Genomic DNA, 18,702 nt, shown 5'->3' with positions numbered 1-18,702 from the left:
CCCTCTGACAAATCAGAACAGCTTGGAACAAGAAGCACAGATGTAAAGACCAGAGTGCCAACAATTTGCTGCCATCTTTGTTATAACATTAAAATCGCTAACCTCTGGCCCTCAGCATCTGTCCTGAAAAGACAAGAGCAGGAAAGGGGGGGACTAAACCCTCTGCAGAGGTCTACAGCTGCAGCAGGTTCATGGGTGCTGGGATGATTTTGAAATCCTATTAACTTCACACACACATCTCACCAGGAATCAACCATTCATCAGGAAAAAGATACATGAACCCTGCTCTACTCAATGTTCTACTCAAGAGAGCTATTATTCTCATAAAGCAACAGGAAAGTTATGATGATCTTTAAAACATTTCTAAAGGACACATAGAACAGTGTGTTAATCAGGAACATCTTTACCTAGCATCTGCCTCTTCAGAAAAATCAGTTGGCAGCTTCCAGTTCTCAGTCTGCAACCTGACCCTTACTCAAGCATACTCCCTTTCCAGCAGGACAAGCCAGGGACATCAATCAGTGAGGGTCAAGTTTGGCTTTGCCTCAGTATACAAAAAACAAGGACACAAAACAAATTGATTCTTGACACCAAAGAACTGCCAAGTTATTTTGGAGAGTTTCTCTCAGCCTTGATAAAACAAGCACTATACCCAATGCCACTTGCCTTCAAATCACCAGCTAGTTAAAGGCAGGCTGCTCTGACCTGGGCCTTTCTGAACTCCACGACCTTCACTTAGAGTATTTGAGGGACAGTCCTCCTTGTAAATCACAAAACACACTTAAGAGGGCTATTATTCTCATAAAGCAACAGGAAAGTTATGATGATCTTTAACACACTGTTCTATGTGTCCTTTAGAAATGTTTTAATCAGCATACACAAATGGAAGCTTTTGCAAAGATTCCCCATCCCCTTCCAAGAGAAACTGCTTAGGGGGAAAAAGAAAGTGAGGGCCAGAATATAAAGAGCTTTTATACAATCCCCCACTCGAGAGGGAGGGAGGACCAAGAAGGGAGTAAGGGAGTGTGGGAGAGGTGACGGGCCCCACGCTGGGCTCAGAATAAAGTCAGGCAGGTGTCCTCAGATGGTCTCTGCTGTGAGACATGGAGGGCCGCCCAGCTAGAGGCCATGACAGTGACCAACCCAGGAGGCACGTGGTGCCTCCTCCATCTGCACAGAGACCTCTGCTCTGCAGAGGCAGCAACAGAGACATCTCCCTCTAGGTCTGCAAGTCCACAATTGCAGCTTTGGAGTCTTGATCCTTACCAGAATCAAGAATTCAAATGGACAAAAAGCCAGGATAGCAGGACATGGGGGCTGTGGAGAAAAGTGGTCAGCCCGGCCCCACAGACCCAAAGGGTCAATGGTGTTGTGGTCAGCAGAAGAGTCGCCCCCGTGTTGTGGCTCAAAGGTCTCAACAAGCCTGTCAGAGGGGCTCCCACGTGCGTGTACACACATGCCTGTGCACTCACCAACTGCACACGTGTGCATACACTCACCACGTCCTCAGCACACACCCGACAAGGCATGCCCTCAGCAGTTGTATACACACCCCTCGGTGTAGAGGTGAACAACTCCACCGCAAGTGTTGCTTTCTTTACTGTTCATCGTGTCACATCAACACGCCCTGCACTGGTAACATCCAACCCAGGGTGGAGGGCACCTTTGAAGCAGAACTGATCACAAGTCAGGTTTCCTCTGGCCACTTGTCATCTCTTATAAACCACCTCCCTCCTTGGTGGCAAGCTGGGCAGAGACTGGAAATACTTTCCCTGAGCTTTCCTTCCTCAATTGCAATTCAGCCACGTCAAGGTCTCATCTTCCCCTGGAGGGACAGAAGGTAGCAGGGAAGGGGACAGCCCAGCTATCCTAAGGAAGCTCCAACAACTCGACATTTCTGGGGGTGAACGGTTGAACTCAAAGGGGAGCTCCACTCCTACATGGTGTACAGGTCACCAAACCCCTAGCAGTCTGGCCCAGCAGCAGCGCCTACAGCAAGGTTGGGCAAGGCTCACCCTGGAGGAGCTGCCAGAGTACAGCCGCTAAAATCCAACTTTAAATACAATCCAGTACCCTGATATGGGTGCCGTATAGTTCCTGTGTCTTGGAGACTTTCTACCCGACGTCTACACCACCTAAAAGAAGGCCATATTCTGAGCTAATGGTGGGTGACCACTCAGATTCAGCAGTCCTGTGAGATGGGTGTTGATACACACAACTTCCAGCTGAGACAAAGACCTGCCAAGGGTGGAGGACTTAGGGTCCAAGGCTGGCAGGAGTGGGGTGGGGGTTGAACCCCATTCCACCTCACAGTGATACCCTTACTAGGTAACAGGAGACTGCTTCCTGCTCCCATCCTTGGCTTTGCACTACCTCCTGACAACTGAACATTGTTGCTTTATATTTTGCAAGTAGTCTTAAAAAAAAAAAAAAAACTACAACGGGTAATATAGAATTCTGAAAGATTTGACATAAAGTTATGAAACGGTTAATTTAAAAAAAATCAAACTTGAAATAAAATCCCTGTTGAAATCAAAATTTGATCATCACAAAGGAAGTTTTTATTTGAAGTGGAAAATAATATATCCTCTCTTAAGACTATTAACCAGAAACTAGTTTTCCTAAGTTAATGCTGATCCCATGTGCTGAATTGTAAACAATCATCTCAGACTTGAACATGAAATCGTTAGCCGAAATTACAGCTAGTACAATGCAAGTTCTGCTGCAATAATGAAAAGGAAACTTAAGCCAATTTTAATTGGGGCTCAACACTAATTTGCCTGGAAGTTTCCTGGTGGTTTTTCTTCCACGCACAATACACAGAAAAACACATCTTAAATACAAGCTATTGGAGCTTTGTAACAAAGGACTGACAATAGGAGATAACAGAGGGTCTTGGATGTAAATATTCAAAAAAAGTGGAATAGAATCTTCTAGCGTCGGTTACACTTAATTAGAAAAATCTGAAAATGACTTTTCTGAATAACTATGCTAATGTTCAGAAAATGTAGAAATGAAACCCGATGAAGAAGTAGGTTAAAAAACAACTACAAGTATCTTAAGATTTCCTTGAAAATATCAGAAAGGAATTCCATTGGTTTTGTACCACTTTACAGAAAACTTACCACTATAACCTACAAAGTAAAACTGGTATCTCAAATCAGGTTTTACCAGTGGCCCTATAGGTTCCAGTTCCATTATGGCATCTCTAGGTTTAAAGTATGAGCCACAGCCAACTACTCAGTTTTGCTGGTACAGACCCAACCCTGACCAAAGAAAAAAAGCACTGTGCAAATGTGTTTTAGGTTAGGGAGCTCTCTGCACATCAAGTGTTTAAGAAATGTTTCACCTGAATTTCCCGGTGTATGAGTGCTTGATATACTTCTCCATTTCTACAAGGCATGGTAAGCCTACTTCATTCTATTGTTAGAAAGCCATGTGTAGAAGAAACCAGAGCACAGTCGACCCGACCAGACTCTGGCACGCGCATTCCATGAGGGACTCAACATGACATCCATGGACTTGCAGCAGCCTGGCTGTCCATCAGCTGTCCTAAAAGCGCTAGTCCCTTTGTTTATTCTGCTCCAACTGGGGAGGTGGGGGTTAATCCCAAGTCTACCATTCATGTTCTATTTCCATTTTGCATGGGCAAACAGGCTCAAAAGGGACCAGCCAGCTCACCTGAGCTCCATGTTAAGTGACAGGGGTGCTCTGACTCTATGTTCTTCTGCTTCGTCATCAAATCTGAGCAATAGCTCTCCACAGTGAAGGATGCACTGTCCCTGCCTTTACTTTTTATTGCAGATTTTTAAGAACTGTCAGTCTTGCTGTCTCTAAGTGATCACCTTATGAATTCTAATTCTGGCCCACTCGGGAAATGGCAATAATCCCCATTTTCTTTCACGTCCTAAGAGATTCTAATTCCAAACAGAATTGATATACCACAAGTTAGGACTTGTTTTGCTCCGATTTTCAAGGGTTTCAAAGGGATTTGTTTTAATTGAAAAGTTTTCCTGCTACTGCTTTATCACAGCTTAGTTAAAAAGTACAAAAAAAATATATTACTAGTCTCCTAAAAGTAGTGAAACTGTAAAGCAAATTAAGTAGGTGTTTACTACCAATCTGGAACAAATAGGCGCGCTTCCTAGGCAAAAGACTATTTGCTAGAATGCCTTGAGCCTCTTTAACGTGTCTTGGGGCCACTGCAATCTCAACCAAAAAAAATTGCATTTCCTAAATGAGCTACTTGAATCTCAGAACCTGAGAACTCTGCACGTGACCAAGTGTCAGAAGCCTACAAGCAGCACCTGGGAGCCACAAGGGGTGCCTGCGAGGGGAGGCTCTGCTCTGGCACCTTGTGGAGAGCGCATCCAGTCTGAGGCTTCCCCCAATACTTCTGTCCAGTGTCCAACATCCAGGGGAAAGTCAGCTCCTCCTAGCTTCACGGTTTGACATACTGCTGAAGCAATGAGTCATGTGTCTCTCCCACCCAGACCCCCCCCCCCCCCCCGCCGCTGTGCTATGGGGAGGGAGATCGTTTATCCTTCACAGTTCTGACAAATCCTTTAGCTTTCTTAATCAGACAGGCTGTCACCACCGCCTCCCATCCACCAGAGCAAGACGACCCCCAAGCCTCTGCAATTTACTGGGCAGGAAGAGAAACACCTACACCACTCACAGCAGTCTCACCTCGGTATTTCCCTCCCTTTGCAATACTTAGAATTCGATGAGCCGCAGAGTGTGTGAGCTCAGACCAGGGTACACTTCCAGAGAAGGACAATTTCCCCAAACGTACCTCCTGCGGTTTGTGTAACAGGCACTTTTATTTGAAAAAGCACAGGTGGACCCAATGCCCTTCACTGCGCCGCTTAGCTACAGGTGGCCCATCCCACCCGTTGTTCATAGCAGCCTTTAAACCCCATTGCCTACAGCTGCCTGGCAAACACTGCCCCTGAACCCTGCACATTGTTCCAGTGTACTGTTAGAGAAGTCTGTGTGCATTTCTTACCCGAGTACTTCCTATCCCATCTCCTTCACACCTAAGCCTTGCAGTCTATTAAATATGTTTTATGACAGATTCAAACAGGTGAAACACATGTTATCTCTGAATCAAAGTCAGAATGCTTATGTAAAAAAAAAATCAAGTATGTGCAGGGCCAAGCGTATGGTTTAATTCTTGACACAAGCTTTTATGTTTTCACTGCATTCAAAGCTCCTTCTAACCATCTCAGATTCCCACAGAACTCCAACTGTTTCTCTGCTTCTCACTCAAAGCCTATAGACCCTTACTTGTAACTATAGACTAATTACTGCAACCAATGGAAGGGCTGGACACTCACAGGAGGAACAGCCTTGTCTAAAAGTTAGAGAAAAGCAGATAGAAAAAAGCAGAAAGCAGAGGACTAAGTCCTTTAATCAGTCTCTTCTACCCAACATCAGCACCGTCTCCAGAGCTCAGGAAATAGCAAGCTAGAAGGCAGTTTCCAAATACTTATTTATGCTTCCACTTCAGGAGTACTTTCCTAAGATCTAAAACTCCCAAGGAGAGCATTTGCCAAAATGTATTCAACCCATTAGTGAGGATCAACAGGTGGTATTTGCAATTCAAAAACTATAAAAGGAATTTACAAACCTCTGAAAAAAAGAATAATGGTGGCACTGGGTTGCTAGGCGAGATGTGTTACAGGTTAATGTCCTATAGGGTCCTGGAATCCAAGATTTTCTTCTCTGAGCATAAACTATTTTTTGTATTTCTACCAGACAAAAATCCACAAGTTGACTTAACTTCACAAAATCTGGGCCTTTAGTCAATACAGGAGTCAAAGTCCATTTCCCTAGGTAAATTACAAAACCCTGTTCGAAAGCACTCTGCCCCGACTTGGAAAGGCCTGCTACCCTCCAATTTTTAGACAACACGCTACAGCAAAAAGCATGCCCCATAGATACCTAACTTTAAGTCTTGAAAGTAGAAACATGTACTTTATGAAACAGAGGCAGCCTGTGAAACCATTGTTAAAACAGCTGTATTCCCTGGCCTGGATTCAGGGTGGACATAGCAGGACTGACAGCTAGGACCCCCAACACACCATGAAGTACAGCTTCTCCCTTATTGGCCAGAACCTCAAGACACAAAGTGTGTGTAAGGTGACATTTAGCCATAATCCCAAGACCACCATGGCATAAGGATGACATAAGGAAGCCCACACACCAATGAGGCCATGTAGCAGACCAAGGACAAGTGGCGGACAGTGAGAAAAGCAGCCTCCGTCTCATTCCAATCTATCCATCTGGGGCCCCTGATGTTTCAAAGCAGAAACATCCTTAATGTCCCTGTATAGATTCCCGATCACACAATCTGAGCATAAAATAAGGGCTTTCTGCCACCGGGTTCTGGGCTGGTTTTATTGCCTATTTGGGATCAAGGCTCAAACTCCAGCCTCCTGCTGCTTCTACCCACCCAGGTGCAACCCTCTGTGCTATTTAGACAAAAACTACCAAGTAATGTTTAAATCTTGATAACTTTGTAACGATACCATGCTTAGCAAAGAGGAGAAATGGAAATGGTTGGTGAAGGACAGTAGTGACTAAGGGCTCTGAAGTCTCAGGGAGACTATACATCACAGTTCCAGAGCAAGAACCACTGTCTCACTTCCACGTGAGCCAGAGCATGACTGCCTCCCCGTCAGAAAGCCGTGTACCCAGGGTCCTGCTCCCACACACATGCTGGAACCCAAGTATTGGCAAACAGCAGTCCTGGTCACAAAACTGGGCTGATGAAGACGTACAGATGAGGGACAAGGCACCACGAACGGGCACAAGCCCTGGGCATGGGCCACCGAATCATTTCTGCCTACAGGACTGGAGAGACCAGACAGGGAAGGGGAGCAAGACCAAGGCCAGAGCCGACTGCTCCTACTGCTTCTGTTCCTCACAAGGGCAGGCAGAAGCCTTGGCTTTCACTTTCCCTCACGGGCAGATTCCCTCTGCTCAGGAGCCCATGCTCTATGTTGGTGGAAGGAACTTTAATAACTGTCCCCGATTTTCTTATTGCCTACGTGAAGCGCTTTCGGCAGCCACTTTGGTCCTCAGGCATGGGGCTATGCTTGGCTTTTTCCTTTAAAGCACCTCATCTCTTAGGGAGGAAAGATCGATCGAGAAATCAAATGAAGGCCATAAGATACATCCATCAATTTAAACATTAAAATTTAATAATACACTTTAAATTGAAGACGAGTTAAGTTGCATTCCCAGGCCTCTGAAAGCACTTGCAGCCTGGAGAGGGAGGAGCGTACACAAAAGGCCCTCCTGTAATTGCCCAGGCTGAATGATGGCTCAGTCGTCCAAGTGGAAGCACAGAGTCTGAATCAAGCGCAGCCCTCCCTTGCAGTTGTCCTCTCCCCAAAGAGGGCGGGTCATGTGTCAGTTCTGGGGGAGATGAGCCAGAGCTGCAGCAGGTCTCTGCAGGTCACCTAGCAACCAGGCAAGGCACTCACAGGAGGCGCCAGCCCCTTCTCACCCACACTCACCGCACGGCGCCAAGCCAGGGAAATGAGAAAACATTCTCACCCAGAAAAGGTAGTGTGCCTCACCTGCAGGCTACGGCAAGAAGCGAGAGAAGCCAGGACACAACCTTCAGTCTCATTTGCACTGTGGAGGGAGCAGAGCGCTCCACTCTCCATTCTCATCTACTAGAGGCTTTGCACAGTTCTTTCTGGTACAAAGTGACAAAAAACCAAATGATGGCTGAACGGGATTCCAAACACTATGTTCAAACACATCTTTTTAAAAAAGATGATCATTTAACTGATGCCTCAGGTGCTGGGATGGAGACCTTCAAACCTCTCGCCACACCCAGTCAGGTGACAATATGCTCCTGTAAACAAGGATGGGCTGGTGACTGCATTTGCGCCACGGCACCAGGAGATGGGGGAGGACAGAACAAGCTGCAGGAAAGATCCAAAGCCATCAGGGTGGCACTCAGGAGCCTGGTGACTCTAGATGACCAATAAACCCAGCCGAAGGAGTCACTTTACAACAGCTACCCCTTGAAGCACACAGGGAGTTTATCATCGCCTAGTACATCAAAAACTGCCACTCAGGTCCAGGGCTGGGAACAGCACCTACCTACAGCGGGTTGTGATATCTACACGGAAACCCACCTTGACAAGTGGTGTGGCACAGAACCACGCCCTACAAGACGTCACCATCTGCCACAATGGCTCTCAGCTCCCTTCACAGCTTCCCATACCACTATTCCTATTCAGAATCCCTTTCCCTCAAAAATTGGGCTGCAGACAGACCTTGGCAGCTCACCTCGATACAGCACAGCCCGGGCTAGCTGCTACAGGACAAGGGAAATGGGGGCCTTCAGAAGGCCAGTTCTGCTGGTAAGCAGGCCTGTGGCTTCAGCCCTGGTAAAGGACTCAGGAGCGTGAGGTGGGGAAGTAGAGGAGAACCACCTTCGGACTTCAGATGGTGTGGGAACTCCGCACAGGGCTGAAGATAACTCTTGCGTAAAAAAAAAATCCCATCTAGATGTCAAAAGAACCAAATGGCACACAGCCAGAACACAGTGCAATCTGCACTGTCTTAGAGGAACCGTTTATGAAGGATTGTAGGTAAATTATGTTCAGTAAATGGCATTTGAATGCCTCTCAAGTGCTTTTACTTTTAATAATCCCAGATAATTCTATAAAGCCAAGAATCAGTCATGATCCAGGAAATCATGGCTCAGGTAACGTGATCATGCACATCCCAGACTGACAGCTGACTGCAGTTGAGTCAGTTAAAAAAAAAAAAAAAAAAAAGTCTGGTATAATTTATAGACAAGGCCTGGATGAGCCAGAACCACTAAGCCAGCAATTCCCCAGCTCCAGAGCTCATCCAGACATCTCTCCAAGGTTCACCATGGAAAGAATATTATTCCAAACTGAGGAATACAGCATAAGTTTGTTAGATCTTAATTTTAACACTAGCTGGAAGTGACCAAAAATAAAAACTTCTGGCCCTCAAAAAGTGAATTTTATTTACACTTAAATGCTTTTGGTCACAATTTTAAAGTGTGAAGATGGTGGGGGGCCGGGGGGAGGAGGTCATTGTTTTGTAGCAAAGGTAATTTGTTCAGCCCAGAAACAGCCTCTTCAAGTGTCTACTTCAAATCTCCTAACCTCAAGGAGATTGGACCCTCAAGGCAGAGTCAGGTGAAGAGAAAAAACAAGGACATTTCAGAAATGGTCCTAGCTACTGCTCAAACAGATGCATTACTATACACCTCTCCCAGAGGTTAAGGCCCACAGTCATGTAGCACTATGGAGCTCAATTTTGTGTTCAATTCATTCTAAGATTCAAGCTAAATAATTCTAAAAATTTATCTGGGAGAGAAAGAAATTGTGCTAAAGCCTCAACATGTTAAAAATTCCACAAAAGCCAAGAACAGAGATCCATGCTGTTGCAGAGTCACAACTCTGAATTCCCTTTTCAGGTTGACTTAAATTAGCATGAGATTCGGTGCAAGAATGCCTCAGTAAGTGATTCAGCCATCTCAAGAGGGCACACTCCCTATCCTGAGCCTGCCACAGGGGTCTGCTGGAGGACTTCCCTGGGGACCTTAGACCCTAACATCCCTCAGCTACTTCAACTAAGCCACATGGGACTCAGACTCTGGTGAACTGTGCCAAAGCAAACTATCAAATGACCCCAGCCCATCACCATGATATCACTCTCAGGTGACCCAAGAGCTCTGCACTAAAAAGCTGCAGCTCATTTGCTTCAATGGCTCTTAAACATTTTAAAAACTATAATCCAGAAATCTTGTTCAAATTTACACAATCTTTGTTAAACAGGTTTTTATAAGAAAATCTCCTGTGAAAGACTTTCATGTGCCCTGGCAAAACCAACTACGGGCCACGCAATGGAACATTTGTATTTACCCCACTTGACTCCCAGCAACCCCATTCCAAGGAACATTCTGGATCTCGAAAGAATAAGGTCTCATCCATCAACAAGTGTTTGTTCCGTTTCACAAACTATAAAATGCCGACTTAAAGCAGAAAGGAAAACTGCCACTTGGAATGTGCAGTGGTTGTAAGCATGAATTCCCAGCCCAGGCGGCCCAGGTCTCTGCTGACCGTGCAATGTGGGTCCCAAACTCCCTGCGCTTTAAGGTCCTCAGAATAAGATTAAGAGGAAATGCCTCATGGGATTGCACAGGGACAGCACACAGGATGGGGTGTCAGTGCTAACTTACCTGTGTGCTCACAAACCCTATTACAGTAGCCCTACATGAAATCTGTCAAAATCCAAAACCACAAAAACTAAACAATTTCATAAAAATCATCGATCCTGAGTATCTCTAGGATGTTGAGCAATAGGAGCTAGTTGTAATGTGTAGGAGAAACCCGTACCCTCAAGCCTCCTGTAAGCCCCATTCACCTAGGGTGAAGACTGACTAAGAACCAGGACTGTTTTGAAAATTTAAACCCACAGAAAGTGTCAGATTGGTGCTGCTCAGACCTTAAGGTGGAGTCAAGTCACCAGCAAACGTGTGAAATAAAGGTTTCACCTCTGAGGGTTTTAAGCAGGACCCAAGGCTCTGCATTTCTGACAGGCTCCTGCTGATGCTGGCCTTGGGCAAGGAAAGGAGCCAAATGAAAAGTCAGGCAGAACTCAAACTGAACTCTGTTGCAGGAAGCAGCTGCCCACAGCTCAGGACCTCCAGAGAAATCCATGCCAAAATCCCTCTCAGGATGGGCCCAGTTACAGAGGCAAGGAAATCCTACTGGAAAACAAATCCAAGCTGGGGTGGGGAGGGGGGTGGTGGGCTGTAGCAAAACAACCTGCTCCACGGCTGAGGAAGCGGTTAACATACCGTTCACAAGACAGACTGTCCTCAGGCTTCAAATGCCTTGAGCTCAAGTACTGAGGACTTGGCCTCCTTATCAAGTGAGCCAGCACCCAGACTGCCCCAAGAGTCCGCAAGGCCCCTCCCAGCCCTGGGCTCCTGACCAGACCTGCAGTCGCTAACACTCCAGACCACAGCATCATCTGCATCCTTTAAAGGCGCCACAGTATAGCAACACCCATAGCTTTCAAGTTCCCACTGCACCACATCAAAAGATGAACATAAAAACCAACATGAAACTGTTAAGGACACTTTCCCTTCCCCAGAAAAAGCACTTCAGGATAACTTTTCCTGGAACCACTGATTTTTTTTAAGAGGTTATGGGGGAAAAAAAGATATTATGGACCCCTATTTTACCCATCCGTCCATATGTGGTGCTAAGAATCGAACCCAGGGCCCCACACATGCCAGGCAAGCGCTCTACCACTGAGCCACAACCCCAGCCCAGCCACTGAAGTGATTTTCCTCAACCTTTTATTATGCTTACTTTTCAACTAAAACTCTGAAGAATTCCAATTCCAGTTTTATACCCAGTGTTTTTTCAATGGATTTCATATATTTTGGCAGACTTGGGGGGTGGGGAACAGGCATCACTTGGCAGCCCTTCCTACAACCAATGTCCAAACCAACCCAACCCAAACAGCATCTAACACCACATTCAGGGCATCTACATTACAGGCCAAAGCTAATGAGTAATTTTCTATAAAACTTCAGTATTGAAATTGTGAGCCTATTGTGTTTTTATTGTTTAGAAAAAAAATGGCAGTTTAAAGCCAAAAAGCCAAATTCATTTCATGGTTTGGGTCCTACATAAAGGCTGCAGACTAGAGAGATCATTGAGTCAGCCCATCAATCATGAGGTAAGAACAAAAAGGTTATCAACCACTTCATGGTGCAAAGTCAGTCTGAAACACTACCTCCAACTCAAGCACAATCAACTAACTCAAAACACAGGTTCTTGAACATAGCCCACTCTGCTGCTCAGCCCTGGAAAGGCTCGAGATTAACACCCACACTATCTGTTCCCAGCGGCCACCTGGTGACACGGGCTCTCCATCTCCTTTCAACCCAAAAAGCTCAACCAAGAGCTCTGCCACTAGCACTTTTGAGGTATGGTGCTCCTTTAAAACCTGATCTCACCAACACCCATGCCAGTTTTAACTCATTCATGTTTCAACTTACATGAATATTCACATCCTGACCACGCCCAGGAGCAGCCCTCTGGCCTTTCCAGAACAGAACTAGAGGCTACAATCCGTTCCTATTATAATGTGCAGCCCCCTGCAAGTTAGGTGGGTTTTTATTTTCCACTTCTTTGCTTTCAGAGTAATCAAAGAAATTCAGAAACCACTGTAAATCAAAGAGAAGCAAATACCTTGCAATTAATTTGATCAACTATTAGAGAAATAACCCCACTGTAAAAGATATGCACCCCCTGATAAACACTTTGGTTTAAGGATTCTCCATCTCCACGAAACAGTGAAGAATGATAATCTGAGCACATTGAACCCACACAAGGTAGGAACGTGACCGATTCCTGTAACAAATATACTGTTGCATATCTACCTATTCAAAGCGCTGCCCCTTTCAAAAGGGCCACTAAGAAGAATCACACATTTATCCCCATGAATTCACAACACTGCATCAGGATTTCTGCAACTGTTCTCTGTGTGGTATTTCCTTCTGTCTTAAATGGGGTGAAACAAATTCATAAGATTCTTTGAGCCGAGACTCCAAATACCTCTGTAACATAGCTACTAGCCTCCGCTTTCCCAGCACACAAATATGATCCCCAAACCAGTGCTCGAATGAGTGTATAGCTAATGGCACATTCTCATTCTTGGAAGGATTAAGTGTAAGTAGTCAACTGTGAGATGACAATTTCTGGTGAATTAAACATGTTTAGATATAAGTGTGAATGGTGGTTTCTTGGTACTGGGGACTGAATCTGGGGTGCTTAACCACTGAGCCATATCCCAAGTCCTTTTTAATTGAGACGGGTTCATCAGTAAGTAGCTAAGGCTGGCCTTGAACTTGCGATCCTCCTGCCTAAGCCTCCCAAGTTGCTGGGATTATAGGCATGTGCCCCCACACCTGACAGTGTGACTGGCTTTTTACATGTGGTCAATAAACTGGGCAAAGGAACAGCAGAAGAGCATGAATCAATCCTCAACATTCCCTCCCCTGTGAACTCCCTCTACTGAATTGGACGCTCTGAAAACTACTTACAAATGGAGCAAATTCACTGTGTTGGTGGATAGGGGACTTTGCCAGTACCACTCCTCAGGACTGCAGAACTACACACATGGTACACCCTTGAACACCCTCGGAGCATGCATGTGGGTTGCTCTCCACCACCCTAACCCTCAGGCAGGGAGGATGTGGAAAGACAATCCCCCTCCAACGGCTCAAGAAGTGGACTGGTTCTTTGGCGGGGGAGGCCTTTTAGAAGCTCCCCTACTCTTAGAGCCTAGTGCTTAGTACCATCTTTGGTGCTTTAACCCACACCTGTCCAGTACTTCGGGGCTCAGTGACCAGAATCAGTGCACCTCTGCTTTCCATCCCTCAACACCCTCCCACATCTGAGGTTTTTAAGGATACACACACACACACACCCTGCATGACTGCATGAGGGAGCAGGAGAAACCCTCTGCAGATCAGGGTCGAGGAGCAGCCAACTTGCAGCTGTTCTTCACGGCACTTCACAATTTTACCCTTAGTCTTTCTACTCTGTCCATCAGGACACAAGAAAATTGTGTACAAATGGTGAAGATCAACTTAAGATTCAGTTTTTACCATTTTTGTGGGAAAAAAATACTACAAACATTGATTATATTAATTTTGTCCCTAAAAACAATGTAATTAGGTCCATTTGTCACTAATGATGTATTACTTCCACACGATTTGTAAGCCAACCTCCTATACTCTTGCATCTTTTAAAACCATTTTCACAGCTGCATTTTTCCTTTAAAGGACCAGGAGACAGTTATCTATTTGAAGGATAAATAACACTGTTTATAGAAACTATCAATTTTCCCCAGAAGCTTCAGCGCATCCGGTTGATCCGAGCCTAGCAAAGGCATTCCAGGCCCAAGACTTCCCTATATTTTTGGGGTTAGACAACAGCACTAAGTCCACGAATTAGGAACATACAAATAGGCTATGCCAAAGCAACAAACTTTCAAATAAAATCTCCAGGTATAAACACAAAGCTTCGATATTGTGTATACTCCAAATGCCTCTAAGGGCTTCAGGATGGCACAGGAAACTTTCCTGGAAATCCACCCCTGCTCAGTCATTACATGTTACAGGCAACTCAAGGGGACCATCAGCAAGTCACACCAACATGGGCATCGTGAGCAAGCTAGGCTGAGGGGGGAACTACATCTGGCAACCTGGTAGCTGGGAAAGTGCATCCCACAGATGGGATGGTCCCCCCTGCAGTAAACCCTTCATTGCAGGATGATGTGCAAGTCTGAAAGCAGAGCTGGAGAACTCCAGCCAAACTTTCCCACCAAGTGAGGAACACCGTGGTAGTGTAAGGAGGATAATGTGGCTATTTGGAGGCATTAAATAAATGTCGTTTCTTTCTGCTCTAAATTGATCATTTCACATTCTGATTTTGGTATAATATGGTGAATTGGCAGAAGTATTAATAAAAGTGAATTACACATTCAAGACCTAAAGAGGCTTATAGATGAGTATGTCCTACATTTGCATGTATTTGAATATAAGCAAAAGGTTTGCTGTATTAACGGAACGCGATAGTCTTTACATGGCCAAAATCAGTCCATGTTGGCTCAGTAATAGAAAATGTTACCACACTAACATTCTTAACATCTACAAGGAAATTCTAAGGAAAATGAAACCCGAGAGGACACAGATCCCCAAAAAATTCAGATGTCCATAGATATCAAAGTGGATGAGCTATGGTATGTCTGCATAAAAGACTACTGTACAGAACTGAAGACACAGTAAACTGGAGCTAGGATATCAAATATAAAATAAACCATATGCATTAAGGGAATGGACTAGACAGAATTTACTCATTATAGATGTTTTTTGTAATTTTTAAGTTGGTGAGTGAGGCCCTTTTCAATCATCGTTTAGGAATGTACCCAAGGAAAAAGCAAAAACAATGACTCCATACGTTAAGTTCTTCCTAAAGAGCAATGAGATTTTTTTCCCCCAGCTGTTGCTTTGACCAGCTGGTCATTTTATTAAGTGATCCAAGTAAATAGTTCCAAGTTAGGTAGAAACACAACTTGAAAATATACTAGCTGTTCTTGTGTATGTATACATACGTACATGTAGTCTACAAATCAAAGACCAAGTTCTGAAGCTGAATTGCAGTTCTGGTTAACCAAAGCCTTTTTAAGGACATCCGTTTCCTGGGCCCCTCTCCTCTTGTGTGTATTCACCTAGGTCTCATCTAGTCAAGAACTCAGCTCCACACAGATGACTCTTGAACTTGTATCTTTGAAGCCTGAAGACTTGATATCCAGGATGGCTAAGAATATGCTTGCCCCAGAGTTCAGATTTACGTCTGTTTTCATACTAGGATTTTAATTATAGTCGTCCCCACCCCCCGCCGCCCCTGATAGAATAAAACATTCCCACTGCCTTTGCACTTCATCCTTTTTAATGCTCCTCAAAGGTCTACATGTAAAAGCCCCAAGATGGCACTACCTTGAAGCGATGAAACCTTTAGGATGGGGGCCTTGTGGAGGTCTTCAGGTCATTGGGACCCTGTCTCCCCCTCCTGTCATGAAGGCCCATAATGCGAGTGAGCAGTGTGCTCCACCACTGCCAGCAGCAGCCCCACCAGAGGCCAAAACCAAGTGGGTCCATGGGGTCTTGAACTGGAATCTCCAGAACCATGAGACAAAACAGGCCTAATTATCTCAGGCATTTCATCTGAGAAAGGAAGCTGAGGAAGTGGCCATCCTCCAGCACCTCCCACTCAGAACACCTGCTGGGGGCGGCACACCCATCCTCCCCCACCAGACTGCCAAGCTGTGCTGCTCTGCTTATGCGCCACTTAACTGTCTGAGGATTCTGCTTGGGACCACCACCTCCTGTAAGGTCCCCCAACCACCATGCTTCTTGAGCAAAGCCAGGAGCCCCTCTGTGCTTCCCTCATCACTTGGGGCAAGAACTAGCTTTACCCTGGATGCCCTGGGCAAGGTCCCCAAACTCTACCCCAATTCCTTTGTCTTGCTCCCCCAGATTTGAGGGATTTAAGGAGACAGGAATTACATACAGTGCTTAAGGCGCTTCCTACGCACAAGGGCTTAACAATACCTACACCATTATTCATTATAGAACCAACTCGCTGCATTCCAGTTGCCTACATCTGGATCAATACCCGACAACGTGGTCTATGAGAGGATTTCATCCTCCATCTCCAGTGCCAACTGCCCTGAGATCTCACTGAACATTTTCTGAATGACAGTTAATTGAAATAAGCACATAACAGAGCCCACTTTCTGATGCAGAGTTAAAATGCCTCAGAAATTGTGAATCCTCTGTAGCAGTCCAACATACTTTGTTAGTGACTGAAATCACAGAACTGGCCTCAGGAATCACTGCTAACCAATTTAAGGTTTGTTCATTGTTTTTCTTCATTTGATTCATTATCCCAATTTAACGATATGTGATTTCTTCAGTCTGTAAAGAATCTGATGACAGCTGAACACATGTAGTCATAGTTTCCTGCTCCATTTTGTAAGGCAATTTGCCAGAAATGGAGAGGAAGCAGCATTGAGACCATGCACTGTACCTTATGAGCAAGGCTTCTGTCCTGAACAAGAGGCCTTCTGGGGCCACGGTTGTAGTTCAGGTGTAGAGCACTTGCCTAGCAACTGTAAGGCACTGGTTTAATCCTCAGCACATGACAATAAAGGTATTAAATAATACAGTAACATTTTTAAAAAGAGCACTTTAAGTTCTATAAATTCTTGCATACAAAATATGCAAAGGAGGAATAAAAATCTAGCAGATATTGTACAACCCATGTGAAACTTACCATCTCATACTGAAAATGATCTGCCACAGCCTAAAAATACAAATAACTTAGAGCTGAAGGGAACTGGGGGGCAAGAGGTATTATTCCTATGCTTACTACATGCACTTGGAGGCTAGCAAAGCATGCACAAGGCCCTGGGTACAATCCTGGTGGGGCAGGGGGAAGCCTTCTGCTTTACGTGTAGCTTGATATCACAAACCCACCCAATTCTTTGCAACAGTACTGAAAGGTGGGTGATACCAGTCCCATTCCAGACAGACAAGTTCAAAATGATCTATTTTCTCGAGGCCACACAATGAGGGAACACACCACAGATCTGAATAGCAATCCGAGTTCAAGTTAGGTTAGCCATGCACTACTGCCAACTCGGCCGCAAAAAGCAACCCTGAATTACTTGGACTCCAGTGCCAGGTGAGCTGGAAGTACTAGAGCTATTTGCCCATATATAGCTCAACCTGGCACTTGGGGATGCAGACAGGGGCCCAAAGAAAAGGTATGAACACCTCTGTGAATGACCCTGGTCCTACCAATGACCAAGCTGCTGACCTGTGTGTGCAGGATCCTGTAGGAGAAAAACATGGAGGGACTCTTCTGGGGAATACTATGACCCTTTCTCAAGCCACATCTCATGCAGGTTGCAGTTCCCTGGGTTTCCTGAGACACAGGTTAACGGATATGGCGGGATCCCATGCAGGTTACAACAACAAGGCCCATGATGACTCCACTACCAGAAAAAGAAAGGGAACCAGAGGCCAAGCTAAAAGCGCCCAGACTCCTCCTCCAAGGAAATTTTGACTCCTGTGCAGTTCCGATGTTAACATTTGTAGTTGTCCATGCCAAGTGCCAGCACATACGTATGTACAGTCCTGTAGGCCTCAGAGCTTGTTCTATGAGGGCTCTTCAGCCACGCTGGAAAGCAGCTCACAGCAGCCCCTGCATTCTAGGACATGGAAGCCAACGGAGAAAACAGCAACTGCCTATGCTTGGGTATGGCTACAGGAGCTGCTAGACATCCTGCCCTGACATTCAACATAGCTCTTAAGGAGAAGGCCCTGTGGAGTAGACATTTGTTCCTGGCACCCTCGCACTTGTTAGGTGATGAAGATCATCATGAACAGCAATCCTGAGATATTAGCAGGACCCTGATTCAATGAGCGAGATGGTCAGTAGGATTCGCAGGGGGGTCCCTTGAGCACAGACCACTGGGATAAAAGCTGAGCATCCTCAGTCCCTTCACCATGTAGTTCTGTACGATGCTCCTTCACCTCTGCAAACTAGTTCCGTATCTGACCTTCCTGCTTCCTGGAACAAAGTAAGGAGGGCCCTTTGATCCCAACACTAGGAACTGCTAGAGTAAAGCCTTTCATTCTGATTGGCGGAACAGTTTGTTGTTTTTTAAATCATATCAGTTTACAGGCTAATAACTAGTAACTGAATTAGTATTACTCAAAAAGACAAAAAGTAAAAAAATCTTAAAAGCCTAAAAATAGTCTTTAAACAAGCTGTGACTTCCTATCACATATGCCACAAACACTGCACTGCTCACAGGGCAAGAACCTTTGCAGTGAACTCCTCAGGACTTATAACGAAACAGTATACGACAGGGCCATGAACAGTGAGCCCTTTAGAAATAGATCAATTGTGTAACCAAGTCCAATAAGAAAACAGTGAGGCTCTCCCTGCGAGGCCTGCAGTCCTACATCTGGCCCCTGACAGGATGCAAGTCCAAGGGCCAGCCCTGGTCCTTGCATTCAGTCCATCATCAATGGCACCT

At 45.3% G+C, this 18,702-nt stretch overlaps 1 protein-coding gene across 4 annotated transcripts in view; it reads right to left on the bottom strand.

The window, feature by feature from the left end:
* Nucleotides 1–18,702, bottom strand: part of Dip2c (disco interacting protein 2 homolog C) — a 380,677-nt gene that overhangs the window by 274,444 nt on the left and 87,531 nt on the right. The gene's annotated exons all lie outside the window — the stretch shown is intronic.

Source organism: Marmota monax, unplaced genomic scaffold, assembly GCF_021218885.2.
Source record: "Marmota monax isolate L192 unplaced genomic scaffold, Marmota_monax_Labrador192_F-V1.1 WCK01_AAM20220418_F8-fsc00071, whole genome shotgun sequence".
Lineage (NCBI taxonomy): Eukaryota > Metazoa > Chordata > Mammalia > Rodentia > Sciuridae > Marmota > Marmota monax.
This window is presented reverse-complemented; position numbering and strand designations above follow the sequence as displayed.